This window comes from Megalobrama amblycephala, linkage group LG4 (assembly GCF_018812025.1).
Source record: "Megalobrama amblycephala isolate DHTTF-2021 linkage group LG4, ASM1881202v1, whole genome shotgun sequence".
NCBI classification, from domain to species: Eukaryota; Metazoa; Chordata; class Actinopteri; order Cypriniformes; family Xenocyprididae; genus Megalobrama; species Megalobrama amblycephala.
Window position 1 is genome coordinate 55,833,452 of NC_063047.1, and position 7,579 is coordinate 55,841,030.

Here is a 7,579-nt window from a genome sequence, read left to right on the forward strand (position 1 = left end):
AAAAAGTGATACACTTCCTGCTGCCAGTTGGTGGCGCTATAACTTTGACTCACAATAGTCACATCCATGTGATCGGACTACTACAAGCAACACACTCGTGAAGTTTCATAAAGATCAATATATGTATGCAGACGTTATAACACATTTCCTGTTTCCTTTTTCTCGCCATAAATTCGTTGCCTCGCCACGGCCAAACCGTTCGAGATATCAAAAATCCCCTGGCAATTTTTAATCATCAATGTCTTGACTTCATGCTGACCGAGTTTGGTGGCGATCGGATTAATCGTCTAGGAGGAGTATATCAAATTCCAGAGCATGCGTTTTTCAAACAACCCTTAATAGCTGACTTCCTGTTTGCGTGGCGTTTAACTTAGAGCACGAAAGTTGTTCGGCCCGATGAGGTCTATATGTGTACCGAGTTTCATACTAATACGTGCAAGTTTGTTCAATATATGGACCAAATTTTCTGACTTTTTTCAAGGGGGCGCTGTCGAGCCCCCCTGCCACGCCCGGGTACCAGCCTCTCCGGCGTCCTAATGGCCGCGGATTCCAATGTGTGTGCCAATTTTCAAGAGTTTTTGAGCATGTTAAGGCCCCCAAAAAGCCCCGGAAGACGAAAAAAAAAAAAAAAAATAAAAAATAAATATAGCTGCGAGCAGCGATGGCGGGCCAAGCCCGGTGGCACCGCCACCCCGGTGGCTTCAGGGCAACTGTGCACAGCGGGCAATAGGCACTTAAAACGGTTAAACATCAAAGGACTATGTCAAATTCACTCCACATTTACTGCACTACAAGGTGCCACTATAGAGCCCCTCCTCCCTGCCCATTTTCAAAAGGATTACATGTGCCAAGTTTTAACATTATTCTGATGAATTTTGAAGCAAATCAGGTAAAAATAAGAGGGTGATCTCAATGTATGCTGAAAGTGACACATTTTCTGCTTCCAGTTGGTGGCGCTATTACTTTGAATCACAATAGTCACATCCATGTGATCAGCCTTGTACAACGAAGACTAAGCCGAAGTTTCATCAAAATCAATTAATGTATGCAGAAGTTATAACACTTTGTTTCCCTTTTCTTGCCATAAATTCGTTGCCTCGCCACGGCCAAACCGTTTGAGATATCCAAAATCCGTTTGCAATTAAACAACTTCAATGTGTTAGCAACAAGTTAAAAAAAGTTTGGTGTAAATTGGATAAACCCTGTAGGAGCAGTAGTATAAAATTCATAGCCTGTTTTTTTCAAAAAATTAACATTCAAACCAAAATAGCTGACTTCCTGTTGGTCGGAGCTAATGAATGTAAATTAGAAAATTGTCCGGCTTGATGAGAACAATATGTGTACCGAGTTTGGTGATTGTAGGAAAAACTAACCCCCCACTTTTGTCAAAAGGTGGCGCTACTGAGCCCCTCCACCACGCCCATTTCTATGGCTTTGTCCATGTCTACTGGTTGACAATATTGATGTGTGTGTCGAGTTTCATGCAATTTGAAGCATGTTAAGAGCCTCAAAAACACTCAAGAATATTATTACAGTTTGACCTGTTGCCATGGCAACAATATTTCAAATATCAAAAATCCTGTCATAGGTCTACATCTGCTGTGTATTGACATTACACTGATGAAGTTTGAAGCAAATCAGGTAAAAATAAGAGGGTGATCTCAAAACATTTCAAAAAGTGATACACTTCCTGCTGCCAGTTGGTGGCGCTATAACTTTGACTCACAATAGTCACATCCATGTGATCAGACTCCTATAACGAACACACTCGTGAAGTTTCATAAAGATCAATATATGTATGCAGACGTTATAACACATTTCCTGTTTCCTTTTTCTCGCCATAAATTCGTTGCCTCGCCACGGCCAAACCGTTCGAGATATCAAAAATCCCCTGGCAATTTTTAATCATCAGTGTCTTGACTTCATGCTGACCGAGTTTGGTGGCGATCGGATTAATCGTCTAGGAGGAGTATATCAAATTCCAGAGCATGCGTTTTTCAAACAACCCTTAATAGCTGACTTCCTGTTGGCGTGGTGTTTAACTTAGAGCACGAAAGTTGTTCGGCCCGATGAGGTCTATATGTGTACTGAGTTTCATACTAATACGTGCAAGCGTGTTTAATATATGGACCAAATTTTCAGACTTTTTTCAAGGGGGCGCTGTCGAGCCCCCCTGCCACGCCCGGGTACCAGCCTCTCCGGCGTCCTAATGGCCGCGGATTCCAATGTGTGTGCCAATTTTCAAGAGTTTTTGAGCATGTTAAGGCCCCAAAAAGCCCCGGAAGACGGAAAAAAAATAAAAAAAAAAAAAAAAAAAAAAATAATAATAATCCTTAGAAGAACAAGAGGGCCCTGCGCGAATTTTCGCTTGGGCCCTAAATATAGCTGCGAGCAGCGATGGCGGGCCCAAGCCCGGTGGCACCGCCACCCCGGTGGCTTCAGGGCAACTGTGCACAGCGGCAATAGGCACTTAAAACGGTTAAACATCAAAGGACTATGTCAAATTCACTCCACATTTACTGCACTACAAGGTGCCACTATAGAGCCCCTCCTCCCTGCCCATTTTCAAAGGATTACATGTGCCAAGTTTTAACATTATTCTGATGAATTTTGAAGCAAATCAGGTAAAAATAAGAGGGTGATCTCAATGTATGCTGAAAGTGACACATTTTCTGCTTCCAGTTGGTGGCGCTATTACTTTGAATCACAATAGTCACATCCATGTGATCAGCCTTGTACAACGAAGACTAAGCCGAAGTTTCATCAAAATCAATTAATGTATGCAGAAGTTATAACACTTTGTTTCCCTTTTCTTGCCATAAATTCGTTGCCTCGCCACGGCCAAACCGTTTGAGATATCCAAAATCCGTTTGCAATTAAACAACTTCAATGTGTTAGCAACAAGTTAAAAAAAGTTTGGTGTAAATTGGATAAACCCTGTAGGAGCAGTAGTATAAAATTCATAGCCTGTTTTTTCAAAAAATTAACATTCAAACCAAAATAGCTGACTTCCTGTTGGTCGGAGCTAATGAATGTAAATTAGAAAATTGTCCGGCTTGATGAGAACAATATGTGTACCGAGTTTGGTGATTGTAGGAAAAACTAACCCCCCCACTTTTGTCAAAAGGTGGCGCTACTGAGCCCCTCCACCACGCCCATTTCTATGGCTTTGTCCATGTCTACTGGTTGACAATATTGATGTGTGTGTCGAGTTTCATGCAATTTGAAGCATGTTAAGAGCCTCAAAAACACTCAAGAATATTATTACAGTTTGACCTGTTGCCATGGCAACAATATTTCAAATATCAAAAATCCTGTCATAGGTCTACATCTGCTGTGTATTGACATTACACTGATGAAGTTTGAAGCAAATCAGGTAAAAATAAGAGGGTGATCTCAAAACATTTCAAAAAGTGATACACTTCCTGCTGCCAGTTGGTGGCGCTATAACTTTGACTCACAATAGTCACATCCATGTGATCAGACTCCTATAACGAACACACTCGTGAAGTTTCATAAAGATCAATATATGTATGCAGACGTTATAACACATTTCCTGTTTCCTTTTTCTCGCCATAAATTCGTTGCCTCGCCACGGCCAAACCGTTCGAGATATCAAAAATCCCCTGGCAATTTTTAATCATCAGTGTCTTGACTTCATGCTGACCGAGTTTGGTGGCGATCGGATTAATCGTCTAGGAGGAGTATATCAAATTCCAGAGCATGCGTTTTTCAAACAACCCTTAATAGCTGACTTCCTGTTGGCGTGGTGTTTAACTTAGAGCACGAAAGTTGTTCGGCCCGATGAGGTCTATATGTGTACTGAGTTTCATACTAATACGTGCAAGCGTGTTTAATATATGGACCAAATTTTCAGACTTTTTTCAAGGGGGCGCTGTCGAGCCCCCTGCCACGCCCGGGTACCAGCCTCTCCGGCGTCCTAATGGCCGCGGATTCCAATGTGTGTGCCAATTTTCAAGAGTTTTTGAGCATGTTAAGGCCCCCAAAAAGCCCCGGAAGACGGAAAAAAAAAAAAAAAAAAAAAAAAAAAAAAATAATAATAAATATAGCTGCGAGCAGCGATGGCGGGCCCAAGCCCGGTGGCACCGCCACCCCGGTGGCTTCAGGGCAACTGTGCACAGCGGGCAATAGGCACTTAAAACGGTTAAACATCAAAGGACTATGTCAAATTCACTCCACATTTACTGCACTACAAGGTGCCACTATAGAGCCCCTCCTCCCTGCCCATTTTCAAAGGATTACATGTGCCAAGTTTTAACATTATTCTGATGAATTTTGAAGCAAATCAGGTAAAAATAAGAGGGTGATCTCAATGTATGCTGAAAGTGACACATTTTCTGCTTCCAGTTGGTGGCGCTATTACTTTGAATCACAATAGTCACATCCATGTGATCAGCCTTGTACAACGAAGACTAAGCCGAAGTTTCATCAAAATCAATTAATGTATGCAGAAGTTATAACACTTTGTTTCCCTTTTCTTGCCATAAATTCGTTGCCTCGCCACGGCCAAACCGTTTGAGATATCCAAAATCCGTTTGCAATTAAACAACTTCAATGTGTTAGCAACAAGTTAAAAAAAGTTTGGTGTAAATTGGATAAACCCTGTAGGAGCAGTAGTATAAAATTCATAGCCTGTTTTTTCAAAAAATTAACATTCAAACCAAAATAGCTGACTTCCTGTTGGTCGGAGCTAATGAATGTAAATTAGAAAATTGTCCGGCTTGATGAGAACAATATGTGTACCGAGTTTGGTGATTGTAGGAAAAACTAACCCCCCCACTTTTGTCAAAAGGTGGCGCTACTGAGCCCCTCCACCACGCCCATTTCTATGGCTTTGTCCATGTCTACTGGTTGACAATATTGATGTGTGTGTCGAGTTTCATGCAATTTGAAGCATGTTAAGAGCCTCAAAAACACTCAAGAATATTATTACAGTTTGACCTGTTGCCATGGCAACAATATTTCAAATATCAAAAATCCTGTCATAGGTCTACATCTGCTGTGTATTGACATTACACTGATGAAGTTTGAAGCAAATCAGGTAAAAATAAGAGGGTGATCTCAAAACATTTCAAAAAGTGATACACTTCCTGCTGCCAGTTGGTGGCGCTATAACTTTGACTCACAATAGTCACATCCATGTGATCAGACTCCTATAACGAACACACTCGTGAAGTTTCATAAAGATCAATATATGTATGCAGACGTTATAACACATTTCCTGTTTCCTTTTTCTCGCCATAAATTCGTTGCCTCGCCACGGCCAAACCGTTCGAGATATCAAAAATCCCCTGGCAATTTTTAATCATCAGTGTCTTGACTTCATGCTGACCGAGTTTGGTGGCGATCGGATTAATCGTCTAGGAGGAGTATATCAAATTCCAGAGCATGCGTTTTTCAAACAACCCTTAATAGCTGACTTCCTGTTGGCGTGGTGTTTAACTTAGAGCACGAAAGTTGTTCGGCCCGATGAGGTCTATATGTGTACTGAGTTTCATACTAATACGTGCAAGCGTGTTTAATATATGGACCAAATTTTCAGACTTTTTTCAAGGGGGCGCTGTCGAGCCCCCCTGCCACGCCCGGGTACCAGCCTCTCCGGCGTCCTAATGGCCGCGGATTCCAATGTGTGTGCCAATTTTCAAGAGTTTTTGAGCATGTTAAGGCCCCCAAAAAGCCCCGGAAGACGGAAAAAAAATAAAAAAAAAAAAAAAAAAAAAAAATAATAATAATCCTTAGAAGAACAAGAGGGCCCTGCGCGAATTTTCGCTTGGGCCCTAATAATCCTTAGAAGAACAAGAGGGCCCTGCGCGAATTTTCGCTTGGGCCCTAATAATCCTTAGAAAAACAAGAGGGCCCTGCGCGAATTTTCGCTTGGGCCCTAATAACGGGACTTTGGATATATGACGCGTCTTTGTGTGGAAATAAAAAAAATGAATGCTTTTTGAAATAATATTTAACTTTTCTTATTATTTAGGTTACTATTATTTACCGATATTTATTTCATAGTATTACAGGCTGTAGTGTGTCGTTTCACTGACGGAATAGCTAAAATAAACACGCACATCCGTTACCTCTGTTGAAAAGGCCAGCATATGCTGGTAAAGTAGGTTTTGATGCTGGTATGCTGGTTTGAGCTGGTTTATGCTGGTCCAGGACCAGCTTAGGACTAGCATGGACCAGCAGGACCAGTTTAGGACCAGCATTTGACCAGCAGGACCAGTTTAGGACCAGCATTTGACCAGCATACAGCTTCAAAACCTACCTTACCAGCATATGCTGGTTTTTTCAACAGTACACAATGGATGTTTGAGCATTTATTTATTATTATTTTTTTATATTTCAAAATGTATTTAATTGAGGTAGCCTATATATACACACACAAACACACACAATGCAAATCATATTTAATGTTTTTAAAATAGGCTATATAAAATAGTAAAATAGTTCCAATAGATTTTGCTGTGGTACCGAAATTGGTACCGAGAACCGTAAAATTTTCATGGTATCGTTACCGACTACTGGAATTTTGGTACTGTGACAACACTATTAAACACAGAGCTTATTTTTGTGATTTTCCAAAAGTCTGTGGGAAAAATGCATTGGCTTTCGATCGAGGGAATCCGTGCACCACTAACTTCCGGGTTGGCCTACAAAAACACGTCATCCCTGAGGTACTCTCTACGAGAGTCATTTATGAGCATTTTTTATTCATGTCACTGAGCAGTGTATTTACAATATGTATTTAAAGGTGCAGTGTGTAAATTTTAGCGGAATCTAGCGGTGAGATTGCGAATTGCAATACAGAGAAGCTAAAGCCGAGTTCAGACTGCACGATTTTCAAAGCAGTCGGGTCACTGTTCTTTTCACACTGCATGACTATCTTGGCCAGCATTCAGTCGCTGCTGTGTTCAAACTGCACGATGGATCGGTGACAGAAGGTTTCACACTGCATGATAGGAAGAATCGCCGACAACTCTGTCTGGCACGCAAACTACGTTTCACAACCAAAAACACGCGAGATATGTGACAAGGAAACAACGCGATATCACGCGTATTTTCCAGTCAGAACCTCAGAACACTTTTCACACTGCAGGATTTTGAATCGCCAAATATCTCACGGGTGTCGGCGACTCGTCGGCGATTCTCTCAGATCGCGTCTTTGCTCATTCACACTGCGTGATTGTCACTCACGTGAACGAGCACCGATTTGCCTGTGATTTCGGGCATTTGTCGGCGATTTCTCAAAACCTGTCGGCGAGCCAAAATCGGGGCTAAAATCGTGCAGTCTGAACTCGGCTTAAGGTGGCAAACATAGAACAAAGATGTTGTCGTCTGAGATTAGCCAGTCAAGCAAACAAGCTCTGTAGAGCAGTTTGTCCATTTAGGGCTTGTCTGATTTATTTAATCATTTTAATTTATGCCACATAATAACATCGATATAGTGCATTTATGTCAAAAGAATCACTAGTTTCGACATACTTCAGACAGGAAAGAGACGCATTTTTGCACATGTACAGAACAAATTGTGTTTCTGGTGTTGTGTAATATTCAGTTT